Source organism: Tyto alba, unplaced genomic scaffold (genome assembly GCF_018691265.1).
Source record: "Tyto alba isolate M040663 unplaced genomic scaffold, T.alba_DEE_v4.0 Super-Scaffold_1000006, whole genome shotgun sequence".
In the NCBI taxonomy this organism is placed as follows: domain Eukaryota; kingdom Metazoa; phylum Chordata; class Aves; order Strigiformes; family Tytonidae; genus Tyto; species Tyto alba.
Genome location: NW_024881272.1, coordinates 34752955 through 34768823, shown reverse-complemented (window position 1 = coordinate 34768823; position 15869 = coordinate 34752955). Strand labels below are relative to the sequence as shown.

The window sequence follows — 15869 nt, the reverse complement described above, 5'->3', positions numbered from 1 at the left end:
GAGAGTGATGTGCCAACCCACGGCGTCCCTCCCTCGGCAGCTCCGAGCGTGACGGCTCATTAACAAGCCAAGAAGTCATTGGAGTCACTTCTGTTGGTGTCAGCTGATGGCAAAAACGAGGGGTCAGTAAGCTCCATGAGTTACTATACACAATAGTCACTGAAGAGTAAATAAAATAAATCCAGGATTCCTACACGCAGCTGTCATGATGAACACAAAGAGCTCAGCGTTAAGTGCTATAAAAGGAGTTTCATCCTTGATTACTGCCACAGAGTTATGGTCCTCACATCAAACTGGTCTTACAAGTAATAAAATCTGCTGGACACCGATACCATAACTCAACTGGGCAGAAAAAAAATTATTCACTGGTTATGAGAAGGGAGCAGGCATGCAACTGCCAGAGGTCGGAGAAAGGCCTTTCGAGCAGAATTGCACCATATTTTGGTTCCAGCAGTAACAGCAAGTTAAACATGACTTGCTATTATTCAGAACATAATTCCCTTTTTCTTTTGGACCCAGCAGCAAATAAATAATCTCATTTGATATCAAGTGCTTGTAGAGACAATGTAATGAAAACTGCGCTGTTCCCAGCCCCAAAAGTTCAAAGGCAAGACGCATTCCTCCTCCCAGATCACGAGACTAATCTTTTCAGTATAAGATCTCATGGGTTTTAGGCTAGACTACTTTTATTCAGTCTTTGATTCCTGAGGCTACCTACCACATCCTGGCTTGTGCCCAGGAACGTCACTATTTTATCACAGGAAACAGCCTGAATAGTAACAGCACTACTTGCAATCGCGGTAACAGCAGTTGTTAACCTGCTCCTACCCTAACTCATCGCAGCTCTACAAACCCATTTGCAAATAATCCAGCTTTGTACCTCAGCCCCCGCTTTTTGTCCTGAACAGCCACCAGCGTGCTCACGGCTTGGCCGCAGCCCTGGGCTCCCAGCATCAGCAGCTGGGGAGGCTTCGCCTCCATTTCCCTCCGAGGGGGGCTCAGGACACACGTTGGAGGAGCAACCAGAAAACTTTCAGACGGCGAGAGCCCCGCGCGCCGCGGTCCCGCCGGCCGGGGTGCCAGGAGGGACGGCCAAACCAAACCCTCTTCAAGGGCCTGGCACGAAGCACCTCTGGGGCTGGGCTCGTCTGTTGCTCTCCCTTGCCCCTCCGCCCAAAATGACTTTTTTTTCCAGCGGTTGTGGCTGGCAAGAAGCAAGAAAAATGGAGCAGCCCAAGAGCATTTTCCCAACCGTGGTCAGAAGGCATGAACATCGCCAGACGGTGCAGCCGGCGCCGGGGGGGCCTGGACTTCTCAGCCTCTCCTAACATCTCCCTGCTACACGCTTAAAATATGTAGCATTTTCTCCTGAGTCTCTTCAATTTTTATGGACAGAAAAAGGTGGAGTTTGTGGTGCTTTTTTTCCTTCCTAGTGATAAAAACCCATTCCCTGTAGCTATATCACACACTGCAGTCTGCGAGTGTCTTCACCAGCAGCTGCACTATTTTTGTGGTCTTTCCTTCAAGGCTTATCCGATTTATAAGAATTTTATACACAATTAAGGTCAATAAGTGGGAGGCATAGTCATCTGGCATATCATTAAAGTCAATACCTTTAGCAGCTCCCCTTGCTTCAGAGAGGGAAGGGCCTGCCCTGCGCATGATTCCCGTGGAGCCTCGGGCTCCCCCCCCGGCTCTCGGGTGGGTGCAGACACGGGGAGGACACGGTGGGGACCGTGACTCCCCCGCGGGCTCCACACCCCCCCCGGCCCTTCTCGTGGGTGCCTGCGCCCACACTGCCCGTGGGACAGCTCTCCTGGCCTTCCCACCAAATTGCATCTCATTCTCCATGTTTCTTTTGAGGTGGGACATTCGGAACCAGGCACAGTGTTTTAGCTGAAATCTTACCAGCACCGTGGAAAGTAGAAAACGGTCCAAATTCCCAAGTAAAACTTCCTATTTTTGCAGAGTTGCTTGTTCCTGTTCAGTACATGGTCCCCTGGACCGTACAGCTCTGCTGCCTTCCAAGTTCTTGCCCATCTAGCACTGATGCACTGGATTTTTCTTCCGCTAAAGCTTTAATTTCATCTGACTGATGCACCTTGCTGGACCACCTCCAACTTTCCAAGATCCTTTTGGGCCTGATCCTGTCAAATGCAATGCCTGCAGCTCCTTCCAGCTCAGTGTTACCCACAAACACCTTCCGTTCTTCAGGCTCTCCTGTAGAATGGTCATCATCATTGAAGCAACAAATGAAAACGGTAACTGGGACCAACCCCACCTGAAAACTGTGATAGCAATTGTATTTTTTTTTTTTTTTTGGGGTGGCTTTTCCACTACTATCTTCACCTGATGCAAATTCCTTTTATTCTCATGTTTTCCCCATGAAAAACCAGAAGAGAATCAACCTGCTGGCTACAGCACATAAACACCCTCTGCTGCCTTCCACGCTGTTGACCATAACGCGTTCTGACGTGTCATCCCCCTTGCCTTTTCATCCCGGGGCAGCCTAGATTAAACCCACGGCGCGTCTCAGAACTCCTCCCCAACCAGAGAGACCACCAGACCCACCAGCCCAGGTTCCCCTCAACCTCTGCACCCACTTCTGTGGCTCTTTCCTCGACGACTGAGGACAAGCCCACCATCCTGTTGGCAACTAAGAGCCAGAACCTGACGGTCCTGTCTGGTTTGTACCTTCCTCCCCGTACCTGCGTCCCCAGTGACTCGGGGAGATGCTCGCAGCGCCAGGTACCAGAGGGTGAGGTCAAGTTGCTCCTGCTCAAAGCCACGAGCCGGATGACACAGCTCCCTCTACGCTGCCCTGGGTGTGCTGCAACCAGCCGCTCCTGCCCACCAGTCTGGGCTCTACGGAGACGTCGAAACCTGCAGAAAAACCTCCTGACAAGCTTGCAGAGCCAGGAAGAGAGAAGCAGTGGAAGTTCTGGAGCTGCGTAAATATTTTTGTTAGATGGTTATACACAGCCACTTTATCCTTCCTCAGCACTGCGATAAAAAGCACATTTTAAATAAACAGGCTTTCAAATGGATGTTTGGATTTTGCATGCTTTACGCCTTTTTTCATTCATTGGAATATATTCTGGCTGTAAAGCACTACAGGTGAGACCCCCCCCGCTCCGTTAGTTACATCTGGAAAACACGTCCTGTTTTTCCAAACCCTTTGATTCGGAGTGACCTTTTTGGTTTAAACTATAAAAACAGCCATTTGTGAGGAAGACAGCGTAGACTGTAACTTCTTGCTCGGTGGTTTTTCCTGGCCTGCTTTGCTCAAACCTCAGGAGTCCCAGCCGGTGCGGAGCCGCTTTCCCGGGGGTCAGCTCGGGCGGGGAGGGGGGCAGGGATCCCCTGCACCCCCCCGCATCCCACGGCCTCCCCCCGGCAGCCCGGCCACTCGGACATTAGCGGAGATGATTAAATTACAGCGAGTAAATTGGTTACTTGAGGAAACAGACTTTTTTTTTTTTTTTTTCTTTCCATTAAGGGGACATTCGCGAACCGCCGCGGATTTCTGAAAGTCTATTTATTTTCAGTAAGCAGCTGCAAAAACATTTGCAAACAAATTTCAGCCCCGCCTATGCTTTGCAGGCTGTTCCGCGCCGTTTCGGTCAGGCGGTTTCGCATCGATCCGACAGCAACGCTTTGCACATCACTGCCACGTAATATTAACAGGGATGGTTTCATTCCTGTCCAGCGAGCGATAAACCCTCTAGTTTACACGTTGAGCGCTGGTCGGGTGCAACACACTCGCATCCCAGCACAGCAAAAATAAAAATAGTTAACGGAGATGTACCCCAGGCACAAGCAATAAGGGTTATGGACAGAGGAATAAATATTCTACTCACCCCAAGTACACTTTGCTAACCCCACGTTCCTCTCCTCCGACTGAATCCCACCCAACCCGATTAAAACAGAATCGGCCGTTGTTGCAACACGAACTCGTGAGAGAGGGGTCGGCTTTCCCAGCCCCTCTCCTGGAAAAAAAGGGGGATTTGCACCTTAGAGAGGACCAGAATTGAAGCTGTTTTGCACATCCCGGTGTGGCAGGGGGTTAGGAAAGGGCTGGCGGTGTGAAACCTTCGCAGTAAAGTATGCTGCAGGTCTGCAGGAGGCTTGGAATTAAAGCCCAAATAGCTTTAATAAATCTGATGAGTTGATTTCAGTTTCGAAGAAGTTAGTACAGCAGCCCTTATTCTCTTATTAGGACATTTAAGCAGCCCCCTATTAAGAGATTAGTAAATATTGAGCGTTGTAGGGCTTCTTAAGCACGCTGTTTATGATATTGCTGCTTAAAATTATTTCTGTTTAAATACTTATGTCTAAAAATGGCATTACTAGTGTCAGATGCCTGTGTTGAAATTTCAGACCGCGGGTTTGAGAAGCCCCGAAACCTTCCCCAGGGGTATCCCCCCCCCCCGGCCATGGAAATCCCACCTGGGTTTGTAGAAATTGTTTTTTCATCCCCCTGAAACACAAAGAAGAAAAATCGCTTCAGTATTCCTTGATTTGTGAATACTTGTCATCTCCTGCAGCCCAGACCAAACCCAAGAGAGCTGCCAAGAACAAATAACTACCGTTTCCATAGATTAGGAGATGAATCATTCACGTTATTTTTAGCAGGTCATTAAGGGCTGGCAGCAAAATTTGCAAACTGACTTGTGGGGCTTTTGATTCGTGTTAGCATAACCTTTTAAAGAAAACATAAACTGGGATTTAGAACAAAGGAAATTGAAGGACTGGAAATAATATCTGTAAATTTTAAAATGACAGTGAAAGATTAAAACAAATAGACTTCATGCGAGTCTCCCACTCGCTCAGCTCTCTCATTTAAACACAGCGTAGCTAAACAAATACAAGTGATGGGTTTTATAGAAAAGGTGCTAGGATAAGGCTTCCTCCCCACCCCGGGGATATTTACGTGCCCTGGGTAGGGATGCTGCAGCCGCCGGGAAAAGCTGGTCCCCGCCGGACACCCCGATCCAACGGAGAGGGAGCTTCCCGCCTCCCCGGCCCGCTCGGGGGACAGGGCAGCAATTTGGGGGCTTCGGAGGCAGCCGGGGACAAGCTGGGCTGGCAGCGAGCGGGCCCCGCAGCCAAGCTTCCTAAAAATCTGTGTTTGGTAAAGCAGTAAGGAGCTACGTATGAACCATTTAACGGCTACTCCTCTTTTCCCGCGCTGCCGGCCGCGCGATGCGTGCCGACCGCAGGAGGAAAGCCAGGGACCGGCCCGGGAAAACTAAACGCCGGCGTGCCCGGGGCGAGCAGGGCCGCTCTGTGCTGCAGCTACCCCAAACCCTCGGCGGGCAGCCAGCCGGACGGCAGCCCGGCCCCCCAGCCACACACCCCGGCTGCAGAGCCGTGGACGAACGACACGCCGGGACGGGTTCAGTGTGGGTGATAGAGCATCAGTCAGCGTGTGTGTTTATTGCTCCAGGGTACATATATTTATACAGACAATGATAATTATTACGCCTACTAGTCACTAGCTGATTGGCTTAAGCTCTAAAGGTCATATTCGCATGGTCCACCTACTTGCAGTGAGCTTACAGCCCAAGCTTCTCATAACACTAAGTTTCTCATGCCACTATTTCTGATTCCTGTTGACTTGTTTTCGATACACGACAGTACCGTAACACAATGTTTCTCAGACCACCGTTACCATAACACTGGGTTTCTCAGACCACTATTCCTAATTCCCCTTAACCTGCTTTCGACACACCACGGTACACAGGGCTGAAGCGTCCTTGCCATTCCTCCTGTATCAGCAGCTGCGAGCAGCTGCAGGCAAACCCTAGTGAGGCCCAGCATCAGCAGCTAGAGCAGGCTCTGATCATACAATTGCTCGGTGGGCTCAGGACCCTTGTCTCTGAGCCATTCTCCAACACCCAGCAGCCAAATTTCTGCCCGGGCGAGTCTGAGGCTGGGCTTGCACGTACACCTTCCCAAACGCGGAGGGGCTTTGCGCTAAAAGGGAGCCCAAACGCGGCTCGGAGGGGGGTGCCAGCCAGCAGCTTTCCCGTTTTTCACTGTAAAACGCGCTCTAATCCGTAGCGTTACCAGCGCGTCCGTCCCGCGGGCGGTTCCCAGCCCCAGCGAGGCCCAGCAGGATCCTGAGGCTCGAGCTGGTTGGGGGTCTAACGCCGCGGTGCGTGAAGGTGCGGGCGCTGGCGCTGTCCCCAGGCCATCGTCGGGCCGCACAACCCGCCTGCCCGCCGCGCAGAGCCGGGGCGAGCCCAATACGAGCAAGGAGATGGGGCAAGGAGGGGTGCTGCTGCTCAGCTCGGGGGTCACCCCGGAGCAAGGAGGGCGCGGGGCTGGGGTGTCCCCGCAAACGGAGCGCCTCGCACCGTGTGTGTGTGTGTCCCGGGGTCACCCCGCTGCTGGCCTGGCTACCCCGGGGAGCAGGAAGGCGGCCCCGGAGCTGGGGGGGGGGTCCCCTTCAGCAGGAGCTGCTGTTGCCACCAAACCTCGGGAGTACGGTCGGAAATACAGGCGAGGGGGGGCTGCACCGAAGGGGAACCCCGCATTTCAGGGAAAGGTGGGCCGAGGGATCGTCGCGGGCGTGAGGCCCCGTACCCTCTGGCTGACCACCCACCCGGGCTTTTCAGCAGCTCTGAAATAAAGCTCCGAAAGCACCCGCGCGGGGCTCGGCTGCTCGCAGGAGCCCGGGGAGGGCTAAATCTGGCTCCAGCTTTATCAGCTCCGCAGCGGTCGTCAAATTCAAGGGCTCGGGTTCAAGGCTCAAAGGCAGAGAGGACGCTCTGCCGCGGTCGCAGGGAGGTAAATGAGAGCACACGGCGCGCGGGGAGGTGGGTTTCGATGAGATGAAGTGCCTGTCTTTTCTGAAGGGGGGAAATTTGGTGTCAAAAAAAGCTCAGCGCTCAAGAAGGGGGTGAAAAGCGCCGCACCCGAATATCCGAGGGCAGAGGAGAGCTGCTGCCTCATTATCTGCTGCTCAGCCTCCTAACAGAAAGCCCCGTCTCCTTTACTAGCGGGTTCAATAAAGCTCATTTCTCCACAGGTAATGAAATAGCACCTGTCCACTTACAGTAACGTGGATAACTGATGAAATCAGCTCTCGTCCTCCCCCGCGTGTCCCCTCAGACCTCATTACTGGGTTCCCAGCACAGGCACATCCATCCGCGGATGGCTGGCGGGGACGATGCTCTGCAGAAAACGAGGGAGCAGGCGGCCCCGTCCCCACCAGCCGGAGCAAAACCCCCCGTGCCACGGCTGGGCAAAGCCCCTCCTCAGACGGGCCGGGGGCAGATGTCTGGGGACGTGGGGAGCTGCACTAACCCCGGGGATGGGGGACAAGCGAAACGCACGGCAACAGATGCCTCTGCTGGAAATCCTGCAACGGTTTTGTTCGGATTTTTGCGCTGAAGAATGGATTTAATATGGAGTAAATTGAATTTAGCCTTTGCTGTAAATGGAGGCGTTTGTTTCTTTGAGTCTCAGGGGGAGTTTTCATTAATTATACTGAGCCCAGTGGACAAGCTGGCAAGAAATTTGTTCCCAAGGAAAAAAAAAAGCAAGCCAAAGATAAACTTCAGTATGGTTTTCATATATAGTAGAAAAAAGAAAAAAAACAACAAAACAAAAAAAAAAAATAACAAAAAAAACCCCTGTATTTCAGCATTAGGGATTAACGGTGAATTTTGCCACCTGAAATGTATCTCTGAGAATTATAGGCACAGTGGGCAAGCTGCTCACAGAGAGCAGAGGTGGGACACGGGGCCGTGCCCTTGCTGCAGGACGGCGTGGGCCGGGCTCAGCTCCCTCCTGCCTGGGTCCTCCCAAACCCCCAGTCCCCCCCAGCGCGCTCCCAGGCGCAGAAACCTTCCTCCTGCCCACAGCCCGGAGCTCCCGCCCAGGGCCGGGGGCAGAAAAGCCCCTTTCCCCCCTGGGCCTGACCAGATTTCTCTTTTTCTCCCAAGCAATGCTGAGGTTGGACGGAGTCCCACCAAGGGCTTCCGTGGTCCTCCATCTCCTGGTTTGCTTCTTCGAGGACCGGAGGTGCGAGGGCAGGGCTCCAGGGGCACCAGCTTGCTGGGGAAGGCAGGGAGCCCTGCCAGAGACGCGCCTGGAGCTCCCCACCGCCGATTCTTCAGCTGAAGCGCCAGAGAATTATTTTCAGTGTCGAAGCCCCCGCGTAAGGCTTGGTGTTAGGCACCGAGGCCGTTTCAAAACAAGCCTTTGGGAAAGGCAACAGCACCAGGGAAAACGCACACATGAAGGAGGACACCAGCACTGTTCTCCCAGTTCAGACATCTCTGGAAGGCAGGCAGGGAGGAAAGGAGAAAAGGAGGGCAGTGCTTTTCGGCGGATTTCAATATTCTTGTTAAACTTTTCTTTTAAAAAATAATTTATTTCTCCGAGGAAGGCAGTCTTCATTATGGGGAACTGGTGAATGAGCTTCTCCCCTCTGTCTGTGGCAGCAAAGAAGCGAGAGGCAGGACAAGGAGCGCCACGCAGAAGGAAAACGCTGAAGCAGCACAGGCACCTCCTGGTGCTGAAAGAAAGAGGAGCTGCCTTCGCGTTTGCTGCAGAGAGAGCTCAGCAACCCAGATGAGAATTTTAGTAACGGCACAGCACATATCTGGGAGACGAAAGGACAGAAGGGATTTAACTGAGTTAGTCACGATGCTCATTAGCTGCGTTTTGCACGTGAGGTCGCAGCACGTGAGGCACCAGGATGGGGCTGTTCTGGGGGGTCTGCAAAGGGACCGGGGCAGCCGGGGGGGGACCCTATCCCCGAGGCAAACCCAGCACAGAGCTCAGGCTGCCGGTCAGAACACGCCCCCCTAGGAAACGCAGGATGAGCCCAAGGAGACCACATCCCATCTAAAAAGCAACAGGATCAAAGAAAGTTCAGTGAGCCAAATACTGGGAACCTGGGGAATTTTTTAGGATTTGGGATGTCTGATTGCTTTTGCTTTTACTTTTATTATTCGCTATCTTTGCTTCTTTTCATGTTCACTCTCTCTTCTATTTTGCCCATGAGAAGTATCCCGGTTTGACTTTCTGAGATACTTCTCGCTTCAGACAAACATTTGGTTTGACATCTCAAATGGTACTCTAGCTAAATTTTAAATCTAAACTTCCCACTTGCCCATCTTAACATATTGCTGAAACTGGCTGTGAACTTGCCGCTTGGATGAAATCACTCACCAAAAGCGGGTGTGAAAGAACTCTGAAATGAAGCCTGGGAACAGAAAACATCACTTGTGGCTGGAACTGATCTGTTTCTGCTCTTCTCTATGTGTCCAAGCGAAAGAATTCCTTTTACGTTCATCTGTCCTCATGAAAGCCTAGAAGAGGAGAAGAGATAAATGATGAACATAATCTAAATATAAAGATTTTCTTCATTCTTAGAGCCTTTGTGACACGTTCTCTTGGGAAATTTCCCAACTGAGATGGAATTTCGCTCCGTTCTTTGCAGATCTCCCTTTCCTCTTGTGAAACACATGAAGCCTTTTAGAGTCAGTAATTACGATGGCAATAACCGTGCCATGGTGAGAACACAACAGGCATCTGGGAAACACAGGCAGACGTGGAAATAATAAAAAAATACCCTAACTATGAAACTTTCCTACCCAAACTCTGGGGCACAGCGAGAGGGGAACCACTTGGTCTGCAGACACTCTGTGATGGCACCAGCACCTCCAGCCTCACCCCGTTCCCCTCGGGAGCGAAGGTCCACGGGGTGAAATGTGTGGCTACACCTTAAGCGGGGCAGCGGCCCCGCTCCGGCGGCCGGTGCAGACCCGCAGAGCGGCTGAAGGCTGCCCAAACTCCCCATCCCATCTTGCAGTCAGGCACGGTCGTTTCTGAGAGGTAAAGAAACACCTCGCACGCTTGGGAAAGGAGACGCAGTCCGTAGAATTGCTTATAAAATGGAGCTTGTCCAAATCTGTCAACGAGCTAAAGAAGGGAAAGTGCGGCCGGTTAGAGGGCTTGGCTTCCTCCTTCCACGGTGTGTCAGATGGTTTTCAAGACACAGCTGGCAGACCGTAACATTTCTTATAGGTGTTTCGATACCCTCTTACTCTCAGTCAGAACTTTTTAAGCATTTGGGAGACCTGGATTGAGACCCGGACTGTTCTTTGCTCCCTTGGCAGGACCAAGCCCAGGTCCTGTCCCCTCCCCTGACCTGATCCCCCCGCCCAGGTCCGTAGCACAGCGGGGCTGGGGGATGAAGAGATGCCGATATGGCAGAAAAGGTGCAAACAGTTCACACACTCCAACCCAATAAATACATGATGAAAGGCTTTCCATGCGCCCAGATGGTGGAACTGACCTAAACTTTGCATTAAACGAGCTTCGCAGCTGGGCTATAAATCACGGAGGGAGCTGTGGAGCAGGGTGGATATTCCCACTCCTTTTACGGGACCCCAGAGGATCCTTTCCAGCTCCTCTGCCAAAGGATGAATTCAGGAGAAAATTGCCAGCATGATTGTTTCAGCTATATATATAGTGGTCTCCAGCGTGAGGATTTTGCAAATCTAAATAAACTGATCACAGAGGGTTACTTGAAGAAGTTAAGAAAAATGTATGTCTGAGAAACCAGATGGGATTTGGTCTTGAATGTGGACGACAATCTGAACTTCATACTGTTGTATCTGAAATAAATATTACTGCCACCAAGAACTGCAACACATTTTCTGAGAGCAAAAAGCAGTTTAGGCTTGGGTTTACAGGTTACCCTTGGGAATATAGGTATCCTGTTTCTCAGGGAATTAGGAATCTTAATCTTCTTGTGCTCCTCTGAAAACCAGAGATTTCAGATCCAAAAAATACTTCTACATACTTTAGAAATACATTTAAATAAAAGTCCAGTTTTAATGATTGCAGGGAGGATAAATTGGGAAGAAGACAGAGTTTACTATGAAGGAGTGCTGGTAATTGAAGAATTAATTCTGCACTGAAGCTGGGGCATTATCTGAGACATGGTTCCTGCTGGTGCTGTGACAAACCTCCCCAGTGCCTCCGAGGAGTCACACCTCCAGCATCCCCGCCGTCCCGGGCTCGGCTCAGCTCGCGGCTGCGTGGGGTACCCGGGAGCAGGAGGAGGATCTTCCCACAGCAGCCCAGTTTAGCGCTAGTCAAAAAAAGTAGGGGGAAAATGAATTTTTTTAGTTCCATTCAAAAAACGAATGCAGCCTTCCCCAGGGACAGAGGAATAAAACGAGCCCCATTTACGGCCACCTCACATTATTAGAGCTTCAAGTCCTCCCACTTGTCACATCCATCTAAAAAGCTGTGACGACTTAATTTACTCATTCCAAATAACCTCGATATTTAGCCAAGATACGGGTGAAATTCTAGCCACGCACTCCAGTTGCTTCATTAATTCCAGACACTCATGCCGACCTAGGATTTTCAGGCTTTTTAAGAGCACTCTGCAGCTTTCGACATGCAAGAAATTTACCCGAAATTTCTAGTGTCCAACCTAATTAAAAAAGCGAGAGGAAATGGCTGCAAAACCCTTTGTGATTTCTAAAAGGCATCAATATCTATAGTCCTTAATTCATCTTCACTCTCTCAAATACTGCACATCGATTGACAAGTGAATTTTCCTCGTCAATAGATCAAATACTCTCAACTAGTAAGTGCTGCTAATTGGATTTTTTTCCTCCTGTAAATGGCAGGACTGCACCGCAGGGATGCGCCTCCTTTCAAGGACTTTGGAGGGATGGGCTCGGAACTGCTTCTCACACGTGACTGGCAGGGGACATAAAAAGCCCCGAGTCACCAGACTTTTCTCAGAGAACGGTGTCAGGCTCGCAACATCTCTTTTTTTTTTTTTTCATCAAATCTTTCCCTTTCTTTCCACTTCTGCCCTCAGCAATGCCGCGACAGCCCCAGGGGCGTGAGCTGAGGCGCAAGCCCTGGTCGGTAAGGCTGGGGCCAGCAGACACCCGTGTAGAGAAACACGGGGAGGAAACACGGGCAGTTACCCAGCCTTTTGTCTTAATAAAGCGGGAGGATAATAGAATAGGTGAAAAATGCATTATGACAGAGAGGAAAAATAGATTTTTGTGGTTGCTCATCGAGCGAGAAATGAAGGTTGAAACCTTTGGAGGGAAAAAAAAAAAAAATCTTTCAATCCCCTCCCCTGCTCCGACATCGCGGGGATCCTGCTGGTGGGATGGGGATGAGTCTCCAACCCCAGCAACTGCCCGGAGAGACCTGGGTGTCTGTGGAGACCGAGGAGTCCTCACCCCCCACGAGCTGAGTGGGGGGAAATTCTGGGAACCTGGAGCTGGCTTTGGCCACGGCGAGGCAGGCAGGGCAGGGGCCACAGCTCTATTTACCTTTTACACCACCTGGCTTTTTAGCAAGACAAGAGAGAATCAATATTGTCCTAATGGAAGATGATAAAAGGGAGAAATAAAAACTGCATTTGTAAGTCAGCTACTGCACACAATAGCAGATAAAAAAATTATGAAGCACTTATCAGGCTCAGACTCATTTTAGCGTTTCACAAAGACATGCCTGCAATGGTCAGGAAGCTGTGCCACTACATAAGTGCATCTGCTTTGCTGGCGTTAATGCCTTTGAGTCCACTAAATCCATAAATGTGCAGGATACCAAGCTGCCATTTCCCAGCTTGTGCCCTGACACGGACCTACAGCAGCAGGAGAAGATGAAGCGTCTTCGTATTTCTGTGTTCAGGGTCAGCGGTGACAGCAAGGGCCAGACTGCAAATCTGCAAAATGGGCGAGTGTCTCCACTGAAATGGAAAATATGTATGGTATCGCTTGACATTTTCTACATATACAAGTTTATATAATTATGACAAATCGCAGATTTCAATTGCACCAACTTTCCTGTAAGTGAAAGCTGGAAGTTTCTAAGAACTATTCTGATTAATGTGGTACAGCTCTTGGCTGTGCTGTGGCTGGAAAACAAGAAAGCCCTTCATCAAACAGTTGCAACTGTGACTGCAGCCGATAAATGCCAAAAAAAGCTCAAGTTAGGGGAATCTGAGGCTGGGGGAGAGCAGGGGAAGTGCTGACTCCCGCCCTCGCTGCCGTTTGCAATGCAAGTTTTCAGCAGGACTTGCACGGGTGGCATTTTATTTCCGCACAGGCCACTAACTCTCACAGCCAAGCCCAGGAAAGAGCAAACGAGCAGTGATCTTTCAGTGTGATCTGGGCCCCGACATGAAAAGGAAATTCCCCTTGAAGGGTAATGCAATCTGAATCCCCATCTGCAAAATCTAATCAGAGGATGAAACCCATCCTTTTAACTTCAGAAGGAATGTGATGTGTGAAACACATGATGGATCTGGAGTCGGCCCATGAGAGGAGGCAGATGGGATGACTCCAGGAAAGTCAGAGAAAGAACAGATATTGAGAGGAGATCTCAAAGGATCATCTTCTGTTCAGATGTAAAATCAGCTTGTTGCACTCTCCTGCCAGTCACCTGAAGCCCTCCCCGTAACGGGACCAGTTCCTGGCAGGTCCAACGCGAGGCCAGCGCCCGGTCCCGGGGAGAACAACCTCAGGCTGATACTGCGTGTGTTAAGCAAATCACCGAACAATTCATTGAGAATTCAGCTGCTGGCAGTTCCACCTGTCCTCTCCCCAGATAAATGGTATAAAGGCAATTCACTTCTGCGGAAGGCAGCGGCCACAGAACTAGGGAAAACACAAGCTCTACGTTCCACGGTAGCTATTCTTTTGATGGCAACCAGACACTTGCACCCCTTCCCAAGCAGCCAAAGACCGACAGTTACCACGCCGGGACCTGGAGGTCACTGCTCAGTGTAGTGGCTGCACGCTGACTGCAAAAACAGACGCATCTGAGAGAGCTCCTGCGGGTGGGCTTTACGGGCTGCTCACCTGGCGTAACCAGTAACCCACAGTTTGGAGGAACACGACACCCAGCAACCTTACTGGCCCTCCTGAGTGGCCCACGCAGGCAGCAGCTGTGGTTAACGGAGCGCTCACGGCTGTGTGCTAGAGCTGGGAAAACCTCAGCAGGAGGAAGGGTATCCTGATGGTAAAGCTGTTGTATGCAGCTACACTTGCAACTTGGTTGACTTGATTGCAAAAAGGCAAACCCGATGGAGTTCAACACGGCCAAGGGCAAGGTCCTGCCCAGGGGTCGGGGCAATCCCCAGCACAAACCCAGGCTGGGCGAGGGGTGGCTGGAGAGCAGCCCCGAGGAGAGGGACTGGGGGGGATTAGGGGATGGAAAACTGCCCGTGAGCCAGCACCGTGTGCTCGCAGCCCAGAGAGCCAACCGTGTCCTGGGCTGCATCAAGGCAAGGACAGAGACCTGACTCATCAGAAGGACACAGACCTGCTCGAGTGGGTCTGGAGGAGGCCACGAAGATGCACTAAAAGGAGGCACCTCCCCTGGGGGGCCAGGCTGAGAGAGTTGGGGGGGTTCAGCCTGGAGAAGAGAAGGCTCCGGGGAGCCCTTCGAGCGGCCTCCCAGGGCTTAAAGGGGGGACAGGGAAGGTGGGGAGGGACTCTGGGTCAGGGGGTGGGGATAGGGTGAGGGGTGATGGTTTTAAACTGACAGAGGGCAGATTTAGATGAGATCTAAGGAAGAAATTCTTCCCTGTGCGGGGGGTGAGTCGCTGGCCCAGGGTGCCCAGAGCAGCTGTGGCTGCCCCCTCCCTGGAAGGGTTCAAGGCCAGGTTGGACGGGGCTGGGAGCCCCCTGGGCTGGGGGAAGGGGGCCCTGCCCGGGGCAGGGGGTGACACTGGGGGGGCTTTGAGGTCCCTTCCCACCCAGACCAGCCTGTGGTTCTGTGAAATACTTCCCAAGCTGGCCCCCAGACAGCCAAACCGAGCCACGCCGAGGCTGCAGATGACACAGGACAGCAGGACCCAGCCCCTCACTGCTGCCAACTCCTGCCCCCAGACTGACCTGTGCCGATTTCTTGTCCCCTCCAGAGCCCTGACCCGCAGCTCAGCCTCCCGGGGCTCGGCTCTCCCCTCTGCCCAGCCACGAACCGAGCGCAGGCATCACTTCAGTGTGGCAGCTCCCGTATCTGACATTTCAGTGAAATCTTATTTTGACGTTTGTGATCTAATTTGGAAAGATCGATCAAGGGTATTCAGATGAATAAAGAACAACGGAAAAATTACCTCTGGTTCCTGATCTCCTGGGAAGGGGATAAATGCAAGCTGCTCATCCGTTAGCGCTTCGCTCTGGGTGAGGAGGGAGTGGGGGGTTTCCAGCCACCCAGGGTGCAAACGGTCCTGGGACAGTCGCATCTCCTGCTCCGTTTCTCACAGGCACATCTTCAGTTTATCCTTTGTAAAGCTGGCCCTATTCATCACTCATTACATCTGTGTTAGTGAAGACACTACAAAAACTATCTGGACTGGGAATGTAGAAATTAGATCAGATATTTAGGCAAAATGTTGTAACCACAAACATGACACTTTAAAAGGGAGGTTAACATGGGAGAGACGATGGTTTCCACCAGAGTGGGGAGTTACGAGCTCTCACGTTACAACCACGATGCCTTTGAGGCTCTTCATCCCAATTATGGGCTTTTTGAAAAATAATAAGAGCTCCTAATTTTCATACCACCCACCAGCCTCCATCCCCTAGAGCATCTTACTCACTCTGTACATGCTTTTATAATATACTCACATGCAAATGAGCGAGGTGTTTGTCGGGTATGCATAGCTTCATCCCGGCTTTCCCAAGAGTTAATCCTTCCAGATAAGATTATTCAGGTTGTGTGCCAGTATATGTAACTGGTCTCTGCTCGGAAGGCACGGTGCCCAGACAGGTCGATGGGATTTCCCTTGTGTTCTGTGTTTCACCCCATACCTCGGGCCCATCCGACCCGTCTGCGGGTGATGTCCCCCAGCTCAG

General features: G+C 51.5%; 1 long non-coding RNA gene across 1 annotated transcript; it reads right to left on the bottom strand.

Annotated features, from left to right (window-relative positions):
- Positions 1-8365: 8365 nt before the first annotated feature.
- Positions 8366-14983, bottom strand: LOC122154852. Its single transcript, XR_006166986.1, has 2 exons — positions 14907-14983; positions 8366-9329 (listed from the first exon to the last, which is right to left on the bottom strand). It is a non-coding gene; the product is annotated as an uncharacterized LOC122154852 (long non-coding RNA).
- Between the last annotated feature and the right edge of the window lie 886 nt (positions 14984-15869).